This window comes from Cupressus sempervirens, chromosome 3, assembly GCF_028749045.1.
Source record: "Cupressus sempervirens isolate cs-2001-9-10 chromosome 3, ASM2874904v1, whole genome shotgun sequence".
Taxonomy (NCBI): domain Eukaryota; kingdom Viridiplantae; phylum Streptophyta; class Pinopsida; order Cupressales; family Cupressaceae; genus Cupressus; species Cupressus sempervirens.
The window spans coordinates 36,392,374-36,410,728 of NC_143120.1; the positions used below are offsets into that span (position 1 = coordinate 36,392,374).

Consider the following 18,355-nt stretch of genomic DNA (forward strand, 5'->3'; position numbering starts at 1 on the left):
ATGTTATGTGCTGAATTGGTTTTAAATTAAATCCTTTCCATGTTATGTGATATCAAGCCGTCCTTAATAGAAAATTTGAAGCCTTCTTTTTAAAGTTTGAATTTACACTCATATGAATTGAAACAAGCAAGTACCCTGGTTAAGTTTAGTCATCTATCCAAAGCAATTCTAATCAGTTGAATGTCTTGAAGGAGCAGAATACAATTAAATATACCAATCTTTCTGAGTAATGCTTGAAGACTCTTCATTTAAAAATTGTACTTTTAATCTCTGAAAATGTGATTCAATAGCTGATACACATTACTGAGAACACCAATGATATCACCTGGCTAATGCCTAAATGAGGTGATGAAGGTGTAAGTTACACAAGTAAAGACAAATGTTCAAGCACCAAAGAGTCACCAGCCTGATGGCCTGAATATGGTGAGGAGGTGTAGATGAATCTGTAAAAGAAGCACATGAATGAAATCAGTAACCAATATTATATAAACTAAAAGACATTAGCTCATCCAAATTCCACTTTCGAAATTAGTTGTCAAGCTGAGTGGTGGAGATCGGGTTATAAATCCACATTTCGAAATTGTAAGACACATCTTACGTGACACAATTGATCTGAAACTGTATTTGGTTTAGTTAGTCTCTACTCCTCAAATTCCCACCGAAATGCAACAGAGTTGTAATGCAAAGATGATAATAAATTCTGGGTGTTGTTGGCACTGAACAGAGCAAGGAAAAACTCAACGCTAGTTTGCAAGAAATAAGGTGGTCAAATATCAGCGTGTGGTGCCGATACATGACAAAACTATCATATAGATAAATTTGGACTCGACCTTACGGCTTCCTGCCGTTACTTGACTCATATTCGAATTCTTTAATTCGATTGGTTTGGAAAAAAGCATAAAAGAAAGAGGGAAAATTAAAATGAAAAGGGAAAGAAAGATGAAGAGTTTATTTGTTAATATTATTTTATTTTTCTTGGTTAAGGTTATAAATACGTATTTGCAAGGTGGCATTATTGAATTAATAAATTCTAATGTAATGGTGCCACTTTGTATTTTTTTATTTCTGATCTTAATCGAGAGAGTAAAATAATATTAAGTGTTATTATTATTTGATAAATTTAATTAAGGTAAGAACTTTGTTTATTTTTAATACTTATATTGTTTTTAATTTTTAATTTTAGCTCATGCGATTTTCCACCAAGAAATTTATTGTCAAGTCCTAATCACCTTGCCAGAGCAACTTTTAGGTCAAACCTGTCATTCCTGATGACTGAATCTTATGACCATCTCATTTTGATGACCTCGTTTCGTAATGCTTCCCCTCTCTCTCTGGTCTTCATCCAGTAAACATTTTTAAACAACATTCTTGCCAAAATATCAATTCAAGATTCATAATTTGTTAAACAAAATCATCAAGTGATCGTTAGGAAATTTCATTGTACAACGGCTAAAATTAACTAATTCCAATTCACATGATCACAACGACTAGATATAACTGACCAGTTTCATTTGATAATCAAATCAATGCAACGGCTATAATTAATTGATTAAATTTCACATGAACATGAATAAATAATCAATGACTATAACTAACATGATATAACAACTGCTATAATGAACTAACTCAATTTCACAAAAACATGAAAAATTAATTTGGTTCAACGGCTATAAATAGCTTTAAAATATTCTAGGGCAAAAATTGGGATGTAACATACCCACCCCCTTAGGTTTTTCATCGTCCATGATGAAATAATATCAAATTATTTTTAATTATTAAAATAAATAAAAAATGAATATTCAGTTTCCAGTTTCTGAAAATAGATAGGGATATTTCTGAAAAATAGATAGGAATTGGCTGCAAAAACAAATCAATTTTAAATAAATCTGAAATGTAACTTGGTGTGGGGCTGCATGCTATGAATTTGACTTAGGAAGAGAGATCTTGGACTGATTTATGTTTATATCAATAAGGGACTATGGTGCAGATTTAGTTTGGAGAAAAATCAGATTTCATAGTGTCTATTCCGTATTCCCATTGAAAAGTATTTTGGCATTTATTGTAAATTTCCTTACTATTGGTTTATGAAATTGGGTAGTTGAGGTGTAATCTTTTTTTTTTGTATGAGCAGATTTTCTATACTTTTAATGTAACATCCCGTTTTCCTGGGGTCTTAATTAACAACTAACATACTCAAAGGAATACAGTTACTACTTTAATTTCATAGGATGACAGTTATATTAGTCATGTTCATGTGAAAGGGATGGACAGTTAAAAAAACAATTAAACAAAATTTCTTAACTAAGAACTTAAAACACCATCAAAGAATTTAATATAGAAAATAATATCCACGTACCTTGGAATATGAATTGATAAATCATTGTAGGGATGTTTCTACAACCACCCAGGTTAGTCCACAATACCACTATCAAATAACAAAATTCCTTCCAATACCGCTATATCAAAATCTAATGATGATTATCATTAATTACCACTATATAAAATTAGGGAATCACATACCACTGTAGCAATTAGGGCATCAATTACCATTGGATCATTTAGAGCTTCAATTACCATTGTATCAATTAAGGCTTCTGATACCACCGATTCAATTAGAGCTTCTGATACCACTGATTCAATTAAGACTTTCGATACCACTATATCATTTAGGGGTCCAGTTACCATTGAATCAATTAGGGATTCAGATACCACTGTGTCAATCATTTCCTTCTAATTACTTAACTGTGGCAATAACTCAAGATTAAAAATATGCTCATATTTGATATTCATACAAATGAACAACAATCCATAAATCTATCTCTCGCATCTAGGTGTAAAATAACTGTAACGATGAAATAACTCAATTAATCTTACCTTCTTGCATATACATCATAAAAGTAACAATACTTGTTTCTGAAAACAATTGAATGTATAGCTTATCTTTATCTATTGTATGTCCGACAACTTGGGGAGAGGAGAAACATTGTCAGGGGCTCTACCACCCAACCTCGGACCTTAACTTATTCCCCACACAATCTCCAACGAGAAAGGCCCTCCATACCCGGAATTGGACTTGGATCATCTGTCATTTATTGAGCATCTTGGTATCTATCCACACCACTAGACTTGACAGCAGGAGTTACATTAACAGGATCATGCATGAGCTATTAAATGATATTATTCTAGATTTAATGTATCATATCTGATTTTTATTTTATAAGTCAATGCAGACTCCATCTCACCTCTTCACCCTTTCCATGGCTATACAGCCAGTGAATCCTAGGTGTTCGGATCTCAGAGAAATCGGCTTTGTCTATTGATTTTCCAACAATTTCATGAATAACATATATGTTCTAACTTATCACAATTTATGATTTGAAAAGGATACTCTTAAGGATTGCAGAATTTATTGTTTAAATAATTAACTTAATCATATCTGATTTCTCTTATGTGTTCTTATAGATTCATTCCACCTTTTCACCATTTCATGGCTTCTTTGTCGGTGAATTCCACGGTATTTAGATTCTATAAGTATTATAAACTGTGTTTCGGAAACTATAACAGCATGGTCACTAATGTTGGTTCATACAAACATTCAAGTTTTTACAGCTACCATTATAATTGATGTTTAATCACAAGGATATTCGATGAATACCTTCAATGAACTCTATGCAAAGCCGAGAACCAACAGCAAGATATTATAAACTAATCTCAACCTAACATTACATAGCCGGCTATGGTTGAGCATCAAATTGGGAAAAGAAGTAGTTATGTATATGAAAACATATTTGCATTATTCTCAGCTCTATCAAAATGTAGTTGACAACAATTAAAGAAGGAAGAACTATGAAACACAAAGACATGTTATATTCTTGTAGCTGACTACAGTCAGGCATATGCTCAGCCAAGAAGGGATTCCTATGAATTACGATGGCATTTACAACATGACCTGTGTTTGTGATTGCAGTCGGTTTGGACGTGGCTCCTCCCGTCCTTGGCGGGAACCCTTGCTGGCAAGTTATTTCACTTGCTAGCTCTGAGACTTGGGTTGCGGTTTCCAAAGCATGAGCGAGGCAAGAAAGAGAACAGTATAACACAAGGTGCAGATTGAATGAAAGTTTCGACTGAGAAAAAGACTCACGGCTTAGAAAGAAAATGTAGCAAACATGGAAAAGGTTGATACTGCCTTGTTGGTTCACGGCTTGTTAAAAAAGGTTTGCCAAGACTCCTTGACTTCTATCGGTTTTCATGATGTCCATTTGAATTCCCAAGTATTTAATTCGATTAAAAGAAAAAGAGGGGAAAATACAAGGTTGGAAGATAAAGTTGGAAAGATTATAAGACAATCTGAATTGCCAAATATTAAATCGATTTATCATGCCAAGTATTAATCGGTTAAAAGCAAGAATATTAAAATAGAAAGAATAGAGTTGGAAGATTATAATTCAAATGTTATTATATTTTGAATATTATTATAATCTTATATGTACGTGTAAACATCACTTTATTAAATTATTAAATTATAATGGTGCCAAATCATTTTTATATTTATATGCATGTATATAAATATTTATTAAAATAATATGATGAAAAATCAAAAATCCTTTAAGATACATTTTACATTTTAATTATTTTATGTTTTTCAAATTATTTATTTATATAGCTCATGCGGATCCCACAAACGTATCATGTTTCAAGTCACTAGGTCCTCAACCCATCTGCCCAGTGATGGTGATGCTCCTGTGCCTAATTCTTTTCTAACAATGCTTCCACCCCTTCGATGTGTTTCTTATAAGGAAATTCTCCATAATTAAATCATATTATCATAACAAGTTATAAATACTCATAACGGCTAACCACCTTTTCAAATCCTTGAATTCGTGATAAATAATCAACTTATCTTCATATGAAATTATAACGACTAACCTTCTTACCATTTCGCAAGATTATAACAGATTAAATTGTCAACTAACTTCACATGAACCTCAACGGCTATATTTTAAATTAAGTCAAAAATTGGGATGTAACATTTAATATTTTTGGGATTCCATTTGGGAAGACTTGGAAATAAGATTGAAGGATGGTTTGAAGAGATTAGAAATTAAATGTTCAAGTGAGAAACATTGGAAGGCTTTGGTGACAGGAACAATATGGAGTTGTTTCTTTCTATTCACATTTTGACAGTAAATTATTTGGAGGCTGCAGATTTGGATAAGAGTTCATTTTTTGAATTTCATGGTATTTGGAGAGATGAATCCACTGTTGAGTCCCTTGAGTGTTTAATTCCTGAAGGAGGATTCTAGTGTAGATTCATCTACATCAGATAGAGGAGAATTCATTTCAAATGAGTTTAACAGGTTTTGTGAAGACAATGGTATAAAGATACAGTATTCAGCCCCTAAGACACATGAGTAGAATGAGATAACAGAAAGAAGAAACAGATCAGTATTTGAGGCAGCAAGAGCAATGATGTTGGAAAACAATGTGTCATGTATCTTTTAGAGAGAAGCAATGAATACAATAGTATATACTATGAACAGAGTGCAAATCAAACAAGGCACTAGTAAGACCCACTATGAACTTTGGTTTGGACTTCACCTATTGTGAAGTACTTTAGAATCTTTGGAAGTAAATGCTATAGAAAGAGAGATGATGACATTGAAAATTTTGAATCTAGAATTGATGAAGGAATTTTTTTTGGATATTCATTGAAAAGAAAAGCCTATCGATGTTTAACAAAGATCAAAGACTATTGTTGAGAGTGCAAATGTGAGAGTTGATGAAAAGTTCAAAATTCGGTAAAGAAAATGATACTAGATTATAATTCTAATGAAGAGACTAATCCAAGAACTAACATGAAGAATGTTGAGCAGGAATTGTTTTATGAAAATGACATTGATTTGCAGACTGAAATACAAAGAGAAGAATAGAGAGAAAAAATCAGAGTTTAAACAATGACACCTATAGGTATGTGGCAAAGAATAACCCTGCTAAACAAATCATGAAAGCAAAGACAAAGGAGTTATGACAAGTAACAAGGTACATGGAGAACTATGCTTAATTTCTCAAGTTTAACCCAAGAATGTTGATGAAGCTTGTAAAGATGATTATTGGATAAAAGCTATGAAAGAAGAATTAGATCAAATTGAAAAGAACAAGACTTGGGAATTAGTTCCTACACCTAAATATAAGAATGTTATTGGAACTAAATGGGTATTCAGAAACAAAATGAATAAACAAGATGAAGTTGTAAGAAACAAAGCAAGATTGGTATGTAAAGATTACTCACATCAAGAAAGAATCGATTGTGAAGAAACTTTTGCACCTATTGCTAGACTAAAGGCAGTAAGAATGTTTTTGGCATATGCAACTAACAAGAACTTTAAAGTTTATCAAAGGGATGTCAAATCATCCTTTTTTAATGGTGAACTAGAAAAAGTTGAACAACCTAATGGTTTTCCTTTGACTAATAAGGATGATATGGTTTGCAAATTGAAAAAGGTACTGTATTGATTGAAATAAGAAACTAGAGCCTGGTATGCAAGATTGGATAAGTATTTGACAAGTTTGGGATTTTTGAAAGGTAATGCTAATAGTAATTTGTATTTGAGAAAAAATGACCAATTGATTGTTGAAATATTTGTGGATGACATAATATTTGGAGGAAATGATGAAGCAAGGAAGGCATTTTCAGAAGAAATGAAGAAAAAATTTGAAATGAGTATGACTGGAGAGATGAAATACTTCTTGGGCTTGCAGATTGTACAAAATAATGATGGCATTTTTTTTTATCACAAATGAAGTATTTTAAAGATTTGCTAAAAAATTTGGATTGGAAAGTTGTAAACTAGTTGGAACACCTATGGCAATTGGATGTAAGTTATCTAGCAAAGATAAATCCCCTTTTGGTGAATAGAAAAAGTACAGGTTTATGATTGCAAACTGCAGTATTTGACACACTTTAGACCTGATATAGCTAATGCAATTAGAATTGTGGCAAGGTTTCAGGAAGATCCTAAAGGGACACATTATGCAGTGGTAAAAAGAATTTTCAGATATTTGAAAGGTACACCTAATTATGGATTATGGTATGACATATCACATGATTTCACTTTATGTGCATGCACTGATGTTGATGTCATGTCCCCAAATTTGAATGAAATAATTTAATTTAATTAATTAATTAATTGGTCCCAAAATTTAAATAATATATCAAAAAGACCTTTAATTAGTTACTTTAATTATATAAGTTGAGGCCAAGTTAGTAATATGTGTATTTGTGGTTCTGATTGGTTTAGTATATCTCGGACCCATTTTATTTAATTGTTTGCTTATGTAAGTGTAGTCGCCAGCTATCTTTGTACACCCTCGAAAAGGTTTCCCTGACGGGTATTTAAGCACGACTTGTAGGTAGTAGTTATTATGCGATTTGGATTATCTCTTTTGTATTGTGAATTCCCATTGGGATTTTCTATTGTTCACCATTTCGGAAGTGAAAGATCTTCCCTACTTGGCTTGTTCGGTTTTAGTGGGATTCAATCCTCACCCTACTCCGTCACTTGTAATACTTCGCTTGGATCTAGGAAATCGGAGCACCATCTTGTGGCAAATATTATTTGAAGATTATATATATTTTATCTCCATTCGTGTTTTGGTTTTATTTGATGAATTTGGGTCTTTAAGTTCTCCTTGCATTACTAGTCATTTTCCTACCATCTGTACACTATCCATTTCACAACTTGATCTTTACTCCGTACCTTCCACTCCTCACCGTACAGACCTTATCCCATGACTATATGGCCATTTGGGCTTGCACTCCCCTTCTGCAATCTACCGTACGACCTATCTGCTCTATGTCAAGCAACATCTCCCATACACCGTATGACCATACACTCTACTGTAGGCCATCAAGGTAATACCATACTACCCGAAGCACTAGCTACCTGAAGCATTGAGCAAGACTACCTAAGCATTGAAAAGGACTACCTGAAGCAATAAGGAACTCTGCCTAAAGCATAAAGAAAGACTACCTGAAGCACTGAGGGAGAACTACCTAAAGCACTAGCCACCCAAAGCACTGAGGGAGAATTACCTGAAGCACTGGCCACTTGAAGAACTGAGGGATACTACCTAAAGCACACAACCAGACTACCTGAAGCACACAACAAGACTACCTGAAGCATACTATGGGACTTCATAAGGCAACTCTAGAATGGAACATTACAGTTGATTGGGAAGTGTAGATGACAGAAAGAGTACTAGTGGTGGAGCATTCTTCTTGGGAGGAAGATTGGTTTGTTGGCTAAGCAAGAAACAAGATTGCATCTCACAGAGTACGACAAAAGTAGAGTATGTAGTAGCACCAAACAATTGTAATAAAAAGATTTGGATGGAGAAAATGTTAAAAGACATTGAGATAGAATTCACTGAACCTGTTATCATACATTGTGATAACACAAGTACTATAAGTATGTCAAAGAATCCAGTATTACATTCAAAGACAGCATATATCTCTTTGGTACCACTTTTTGAGAGAGCGAGAGTTGCTGAAAAATAGATCAGATTGGAATATGTCAGCACAAAGGAGCAAATAGAAAATATATTTACAAAACTTTTGGCAAAGGACACATTTGAGTATTTGAGACATGCTTGGGGTTATGCCCCAACCTACTTCAAAATAGATGATGCACAAATTGCATTAGTCCAGATGGTAGCAAAGCAATATTTTCTTTACCAGGACTAGATGTTTGATGCTTCTTCTACGGGGAAGTATCTATGCTCGAGCTAAGTCATTAAGGACTCTTGGTATTGGCATTCTATAGTGTCTTTAAACACTAGAGCTTGAACAAACTATTTTGGAAATGATTGTACTTCGAGAATTGACATAATGATACCTTTGTCACTGATGTCAATGGGGGAGAGATGAGTACATGAAAAACATTATACTTAATACAGAGAGAAGAGATATGTATCCGGAAGAAGATTTTTTGATTGATGAAGAGGATTTTACTGATGAAGAGGGTTTATAAAAAGATATTGACGTATGGGGGAGATTAACAACTTTATGCATGTTGGTTACAGTATGGTTACATTCATGGGCAGCATGAATGGGGAAGCAAAGGCAAATGAGGAAGAAGTATATTTGGTATTTTTGGAACTTAGATGTTTTTCATCTATGTTGTCATCAATGCCAAAGGGGGAGATTGTTAGCATGAATGCTGATGATACTCCTATTGGGGAGTATCTTAGCAGTGTTGGAGACATGATTCAAAGCTTATGTGTTGCATTCATGATAGAGTTTGTCATTGATGTCAACATACTGGTTATTCTGTGAAGACTGGCAGAACAACAGAGAGAGACTAGCTTCACATGGTTCAAGGATTGAAAATCAGTCTATGTGCACTCCGGATTATGTTCTAGATTATGTTTAGATGCTATAGCTAAGAGCACATGAGGAAATATGAAGACTGGACGAAGTTACGCATATTTTAGTGAAGGCAACTTTTAGACAACCTTTCTAGAAAGCAGGTACTGTTATTTGAATTTTATCTCCAAACAGATATGGAATTTGGTTGAGCGAGCTGATACAAAGGTTGAAGACATGTTGAAAATGACTTGTTAAGTTAGCATAATCATATGTTCATTGCAGGAAAAGTTATGAAGACTGTGAGCCAACAGATTGATTAGTCTCTTGAACAATATCCTTACTGACTAATAATTCTTTGCAGGTTGTAATCAGAATGGAGATGTAATTATATTTCACAAGTATTGCAATGCTTCTGAAACACTAATACTAAATTTTGATTACCATGTTTGCAAATCTGAATATGAATAGTAGAGAGAGATCAGACTCTAAGTGGCTTTGCACTATTTGTTTTCCATACATTGCCACCTAGATCGATCGGACTAGATATATATATATATATATATATATATATAATCTTTGGGGACATGCCTACATGTAAGTGGACACATGTCTGTCTATTCATTGATATGTCTCCATATTAACTGCCAAATTTGGAGATCAGATTTGAAATATAGATATATATTATTTATTTATGTGTAATGTTGATACACTTTGTCAAATTTGAATATAATGTGTCTTAATTTATGAGTCTGAATTTAGATTCAAATGATTATTATAATCAGGGATTCTGATCATACACTAATAATTATTACATAAATTTCAGACTGTTATCATATGTAAGATGATTGAGTAATCATTATCTGCAGATGGCATAGTACTTAGAATACTCTTTTCGTTTGTTCAATGTCCTCTTAACTGCAGCCGTCAACCATTTATATTAGGAGGGTTTTTGTATTGGGAGTCATGCCCGTGTAAGGACGTGCCTTCTACATGGGAAACACATCCATTCACAAGTGTCTCCCTTTTTATTATCACCACCGAAACACATGCAATGGTTAAGAATTAAACTCGTGTATGTGATAATCTGCTACAACATCAGTCGGTTATGTTAATATATAAATAATAATTAACTATGTGTGTGTGTGTATATATATATCCATTATTATTTGAAGTATCAACTTCTTCAAGGACATATATATAAATATATAAAATAAAGAAATATTCTATTTTATGCATACTTTACAAGTTATGTTTATCCGACTGAAGCTACAAACATCAACATTAATGATGCCTTTTAGTTAGCTTAATAATGTAAACCAATAGTTATCGGCAATATTCAAGCATGCAACAAATGCCAATTATATATGAGGTTGATACCATAATCGACGCCAATATAAACAGGTCCTCATCAGATTCATATCTGATATATATTCAATGTTATTTTCTTATTATTGATACTTATAAAATGCAAAGATAATGCCAATTAATAATGATCAATATGCAAATCGATAATTTAGATTATACTTGGAACAATATCAACGATAATCAGATCATTATGGATGATAATTAATTTTACTATTATGATCAATATAATAATTAAGTATTTAATATGTATGTATATGTACCAATATACAAAATATGTGTGTGTGTGTGCGTGTGTGTGTGTGTGTGTATCAGTCTCTTGACTAATATCAATCATAGTTATCTGACTGAAGCTATCCTTTCAACAGCTTCCAAACATAAAATCTTTGAATTTGAATTTTTGCAAGCATTGTGTCTTTAGGAAGCAATGAGGACAGAAGTTTAAATCTGGTAGCCATAAAAGCAAAGGTGTTCTAGACTATATCCATTCAAGTGTTTGAGTCTTTTTTATTAAAAGTAAAGCTAATGTATTTGGTGTATTCAAACAATTTAGAGTTTTGGTTGACAGGAGTCCTAGCAGATCAATCAAGTGTTTGAGAACTAATAATGGAGGTGAGTTCACATCTTTAGAGTGTAAAAATTATTGCAAAGAAGCTGGGACCGTAAGGCATAAAACAACAGTTTACACTCCTAGAGAGAGCAAGAAGCATGCTTAGTAATCCCAGATTGCAGCAGGAGTTGTGGGCAAAAGAAGTTAATACAACATGCTATCTGGTAAATCCATCACCATCAATTGCAAGATTCCTCAAGACTTTTGGACAGGTCATTCATGTGATTTTTTAAATCTGAAAATATTTGGTTGAGATGCTTATGCTCTTGCTTCTAAGAACCAGTGTTCTAAGACCTCAAATCCAAGAAATAATCCTTTTTTGGTTATGGTGATAGAGTAAAGGGATATGGATTGTGGGACCCTGCTTCCCACAATGTCATCATTAGCAAAAATATCGTATTTGATGAATTCTCTCTAACAAGATCAGATTTTGTGGAAAATAATTTGGAATAGGAACAAGTGCTGCAATATCAACAAGTTCAGTTGGAAACTCATCCTTCTACAAAAGAAAAGGTGCAACAAAATCCTTCTGAAGAAGGAGGTGAAGATTTAGGAAATATACAATTTCAGTATGCAAAATGTGAAACCTATTAATATCCTTTGGCTTCCCATTTTAAGCTTTCTTCAAGTTTATGTCCTCATACTAAGGAAGAAAAGGATTATATGTCTCGTGTACCATATGAAAATGCAATAGGAAGTTTAATGTATGCGATGGTATGTACATGACCAGATATTTCACATGCAGTGGGTGTTGTCATTAGATACATGGAAAATGCAGATAAAGAGCATTAGGTAGTAGTGAAATGGGTTCTTCGGTATGTTAGAGGCACATGTAATTATTGTATCACCTATAGTGGTTGTAGCGATTAAGTGTGTGGTTATGTTGATTCTGATTTTGAAGGTTTGAAGAAGGATATTGATAATAAAATTGAAAGATACACGGGAAGGCTGGTAGCAAAAGGATGTTCTCAAAAAGAAGGTATTGATTTTCATGAGGTCTTTTGCTAGTTGTTAAGCTTGTTTCTAATCAGATTGTATTATTATTAGTTGCATTACTTAATCTTGAGTTAGAGAAACTAAATGTTAAAACTGTTGGAAATGTAATGACAAGCAAGTGATTTGGGGGGGGAGGGGGGCGGTGAATCAGAAACCAATAGAACTTTTCCCACTAAGATTACTTCAGCTTTACTTCTTTAGATTATCTGACATATTTCCATGCATGAACATAAAATAATAAAGAAATCAACACCATAACACTTTGACACAAGATATGGTAACCCAGAAACCCTCCAAGTAGAAGGTAAAGCTAGGGTGGGGATGACACCCACAAGCTTTACTACTGCAGTAATAAAGTTGGCCTATTAAGGCTTATAATTGCTCACTTTTGGTGATCTACTCTGTTAGGAGTATGAAGGACTATTAGATCCACCTTGTAAAAGGATTTTACAATACAATGAAGTATCTACTCTATTAAGAGACTAAGCAAGAGACTGTTAGGTCCACCTGGTTAAGGGATTTGACTGATGCACCTATTAGGATGAATCGGCAAGTTGATCTTTGCTTTGCAACTTGATTTGTTGAATTAGATCCTTTGAATAATATGATCACCTGACTGCGATGGATGAATCTTTGCTCTGCCTTGTAGCCCGATTACTTAAACTACTTCATATTCACTATTTGTCTCCAATTTATCATGTGTCTTCCATTCTATTCATTACACACTCTAGACAAATGAATTTGTCTTCCTTATATACCCTTCAAACAATAACTCTACCAAGTCGGCTCCTACAATGGATATCTTCGTAATAATCAATTTATGCCTTTAGGTTGGCCCATATACTGATCTCGGGCAATACAGTGCTTATGATGATCTGTTGTCACTCGAGCAATAGAGTGAGCTTGGGTGACACTGAAACTTGCTTGGCACTGGATGCTCGGGTAACATTGTGGAACTTGGGTGATATAACTAGCTCAGTTTACACACAGAGCTTGGTTAACTTTGTGAACTCAATTCGCACATGAGACTTGTTTCCCACTGATAATACTAAACAGCTTGATATATATTGTGAGCTCGGTTAGCACAGTATACCTTTATTTGCTTGGGCTACACTAAAATCTTCTCCTTAGTGGAAAGCTCAATTGCAGTACTAACCAACCTTCCTAGATAGCTTTAGTGTTTGTCACTAATTGGCAATATGTCTTACCATAGGGTGAAAAAAATAACATTTTTACATGAAGATTTGGATGAGGAAATATATGAAACAACCAGAAGAGTTTGTTCAAAATCACAATAGGAAGTTTGTTTGTGTTAAATCCTTATAACTCGATAATAACAATGCTCTGATATTCTTGATCAGACTGATCCGACATGCATAAATGGTTTTTTCTATTTGTCTTATGATTGATACTTCTCCAAGCATCATGATCGGCGACTTTTGAGGTATACTTGTTTACCTCTTAAATAACTATTGTAGTTGACTTTAGTTAACTATTAGTTAATTGTTTATATGCCGTCAAATTCTTATGAGAAAGAGATTAATTCATGAAAGGCCGACCTAGAAGGGATATGTCTTTTGGAAAGACAAGACCCTTGGTCTATATATAAATAGGAACATGTCTGTGGATAGAAGACACAATATTATTACCAAAGTTTGTTCTTCTAGTAATCTGCTCCAAAGGATTTATATCAGACATAAAATTATAATTTCCAGAATTCATTTCAAATTTCCTGAACAATAACATTTAGCCAAGACTTAAAGGAGATCAGTTTTTAGCAAGACCTAAATCATTATTTCAGTATTGGTTATCAGAATTTGTAGAAACTTTACATGGTACCAGAGCTCTGGTAGTCAAACCTAGGCTCTACAAATTGACAATTGGACTTTGAATATTTAGCAACATTCTTCTATCTTCAATGGCAAGCACAATCAGACCCGAGGACAAGTTTGATGGTAAAGAACACTTCGTTGCTTGGAAATTCAGAATCATGATGATTCTTGAAGACAGTGATGTGAAACAGTTCGTTGACTCAGCATCCAAACAACCTATTATTGAAACTAATAGAACTATCTGGAGAAAAGGAAACATGAAAGCTATGTTACTCGGAAACGTGTTTCCTGCCCTACGCCTTGAGTTTCAGAAACTGTCCCTGTTTCGAGGACTTGGGGACGGCCGGAAACGTTTCCAAGCCGTCCCCACCCAAGCAAAAAAATTGGAAACCCGTCCCCGAAAATTCGGAAACGTTCAACGCGTTTCCAGATGGTGTTGACAATCCCCGGGACTCCGTAGCTGTTTTCTATCCATTCTGGGGACTGCTCTAAGTTTCCAATTTTAAAATAAAATTCAACTTTTAAAAAAATTACTAGTGATATGCAATTTTTTATTGTTTTCCCCTGGGGTGTAATAGAGAAAATATTAGATCACACTCTACCTAGCTGTTGTTCATGATTAGTTAAATATTTAGAAACATAACAGTAATCCGAGTTTAGAAACAAACAATAATCTTAGTATCTGCCCAGAAAATTTCACTATTAAATTGTTAATATACAATACTTTTATTGTTTTCCCAGGGGTACAATAGAGAAAACATTTCACACTCTACTTTACGTAGCTGTTATTCATGATTAGCTAAATATTTTATGCTAAAGTTTCATCTTTTGAAGCTGTTATAGTGTAATATCTTCAAATAGGGATGCTAGGAAAAGATAACAAATATTATAAACTAGGGCACAAACATTCTGAATATTTATTTGCATTCAAATACGTCAATTACAGCTCAGATGTTATGTCAGAATCAGATCTGAGTTTATCAAGTAAAGACAGTTTTTTAGATTATATTCTGAGTTTAGCAACATACAATAATCTTAATATCTGCCCTGGAAATTTCAATCTTGAAATACAACCTTCCTTCCTATTTTTGAGATAAAATAGAGATGGATATGCAAATTTTGATACTCGACTTGCCCAGAAGTTTGTTGTCCAAAAAACATAAATTTAGGGTTTACACATATCAAACATGCAAAGTCGTCCTTGAAATGATGGCCAAGTTATAATGGCCCAAAATGAAGGTTTCAAATCCTAGTGCAATTAATTACAAAGGTGTTGAAACGCAGCACCAAATTAAGTTGCTCAGGTCAGCTATAAAATCAGCTAGCTAAAAATGTCTTTCAACAATATATATATATAGCCGTCCCCTACCGTCCCCTATTTCAGCCAAAAAAAAAAAATCATCCCGAAAACCCGTTTCCTCGTCCCCGTGTCCCCCCGTCCCGGAAACTTGGGGTAACATAGGAAGAAAGCCATGCAGATCATATTAGATGGAGTGAAAAATGAAATAGTACCTATGCTAATGAAACATCAAACAACATTTAATATGATGAATACATTATTAAATGCATATGAGGTTAACAATGCAACTAGAACCCTTGCACTAAAAAGGCAACTAAATCATATACAGATAAAGAAGGGAGAATCTATGAATTCATACTTCCTAAGGGTTGCTCGTCTAAAAGATGATCTTGCAAGTATAGGGACCATAATTGAAGACAAGGAACTAACACTTATGGCTATAGATTGGTTACTAGATTCATGGGAAACATTCGCACAAGGAGTAAGTGCTAGAGACAATCTTCCCGACTTCAATAGATTTAAGGGAGATTGCCTTCAAGAAGAATCTAGAAAACTTAAAAAAGGGGGAAAGTTGAAAATTGAAGATGAAGAACTTCATGTTCTCAACACAAATTCCTATAAAGGTAAGAAGAAGCACTTCAAGAAAAAGGGTAATCAAAAGAATGACAAACCTAAGAAAGATCTATCCAAAATAAAATGTGAAAAATGTGAAAAATTTGGACACTATAGATCTAATTGCCCTAAGAATACAAAGCAGCAAGTAAACTGTACAAACATTACCAAGAAAGAAGATAACTATGATCCTGAGAATTGTGCATTGTATTCTGCATTATCAAATGAAGTATCTAGCAAAGCATGGGTGATTGATAATGGATCATCTCGACACATTATAGGATACAAAGAAGCACTAGACTCTATATTAGAAGAAGTTGATGGCGAAGTTACCATCAATGATAATTTAGCTCATTCCCTCAAAGGAATTGGGAATTGCACGCTGAAACTGAAGTTGGGTAGCGCTCTACACCTCAAAGGAGTACTCTATGTACCAGGAATAAAAAGGAATCTAATCTCTGTTACAGCACTTGAAGGTGATGGACATAATGTTGCATTCATGGATGGTAAAGTAATGACCTGGTCCAAGAACCCCTCATTTAAGAAATCAAAATTGATTGGTCAAAGAAAGGGATACTTGTATGAATTAAATACAGAATCTAGTCGACCAATTCAAACCTTTTTTCATGAAGCTGTTGATATAACCAAAATATGGCACAGAAGGTTAGGACATCTAAATTTCAAAACTTTATCGACTACGGTTACTGGTTTAGCTAAGCTAAATAAAGATCATTCAAGTATATGTAAAGGATACACTCTGGGTAAGAACACCAAATGTCCCTTTTATGATAGCACTAGAAAAACTAAGAATGTTTTGGAATTTTTCCACTCAAATTTATGTGGATCTATGTTTGTTTCTTCTCTTGGAGGATTTTGGTACTATATACTTTTTATAGATGACTTCTCTAAGAAAACTTGGATTTACTTCTTAAAATATAAAGAATCAAAAGAAATCCTTAAGAGATTTATAGAATTCAAAACCTTAACTGAAAACTTATGAGGACACAAAATTAAAACTCTTAGGACTTAATGGAGGGGAATATACTTCAGATTTGTTTAAAGAGTTTTATAAAGAAGTAGGATTTAAGAGGGAATATACTGTTCCTTGTAACCACAATAAAACTAAGTAGCAGAAAGGAAGAATAGAACAATTATAGAAGCAGCAAGAGCTATGATATTTGATCAAAATTTAGAATATTATCTTTGGGCAAAAGCCTCTTGTACTACTGTATATATTCAAAACAGAAGTCCTCACTCCTACCTTAGAGATAAAACTCCTAAAGAAGTCTTTACTAAGGTTAAACCTAATATAAGTCATCTAACGATATTTGGATGCACAGCATATATACATGTTCCAAAGGAAAAGAGAACTAAGTTAAAACCCTCTGGAAAGAAAGGTATTTTTGTTTGGTATAGTGAAACATCTAAAGCATATAGGATTTTCATACCTAGTCAGAAAAATATTGAACTTAGTAGGGATGTAATATTTGAAGAAGATTTAGCATTCAAAAGAGCCATAAGTTCTAAAGATCCCTCTCCCTTACCTAGTTCTGAAGAAAATACTGAATCCGAGTTTTAAAGAGAGAACGTTGAAGAAATTGAAGATGAAATTCAAAATCTTAATCTTGAGAAAACTCAAAATCCAAAGAAAATACCAATTTGGGCCACTAAGACAGTAGAAGAAACACAAGACTTCGCTGCACCATCTGGAACCATCAAAGAAAGCAAAAGACCCAAAAGATTTTCTAGTTATGCAACAAACATGAGTAATCTATCTAAATCAGAACCAACCAATGTTTCAAATGTTATTAAACATATAGATTGGAAGGATGCCATGATGGAAGAATACCAATCCATAATTAGGAATGATGTTTGGGAAATTGTTTCATGACCTAAAGGAAAATCAATTGTTTCTTCTAAGTGGATATTTAAAATCAAGCATGTTGCTGACAGTAGCATTGAAAAATATAAAGCCAAATTTGTAGCCAGGAGATTCTCTCAAAAAGAGGGAATTGATTAGGAAGAAACCTTTTGCTCCTATTGCCAAATACACCTCTGTAAGAGCAGTCCTAGCTATTGTAGCATCGAAGGGATGGAAAGTACATCAGATGGATGTAGAAACAACATTTCTGAATGGAAAGATTACAGAAGAGGTATATTTGGAGCAACTTGAAGGCTTTGAAACTCATAACTCTAAAGTTTTTGTTTGCAGGCTCAAGAAAACTCTCTATGGGCTTAAACAGGCTCCAAGGGCTTGGTATGAAAGAATTGATAAG

The 18,355-nt window shown here is 33.7% G+C and overlaps 1 protein-coding gene across 2 annotated transcripts in view; it reads right to left on the reverse strand.

The window, feature by feature from the left end:
* The window catches only part of LOC149564654 (coiled-coil protein), a 170,148-nt gene that overhangs the window by 45,604 nt on the left and 106,189 nt on the right, over window positions 1-18,355 (reverse strand). The window lies entirely within an intron of this gene.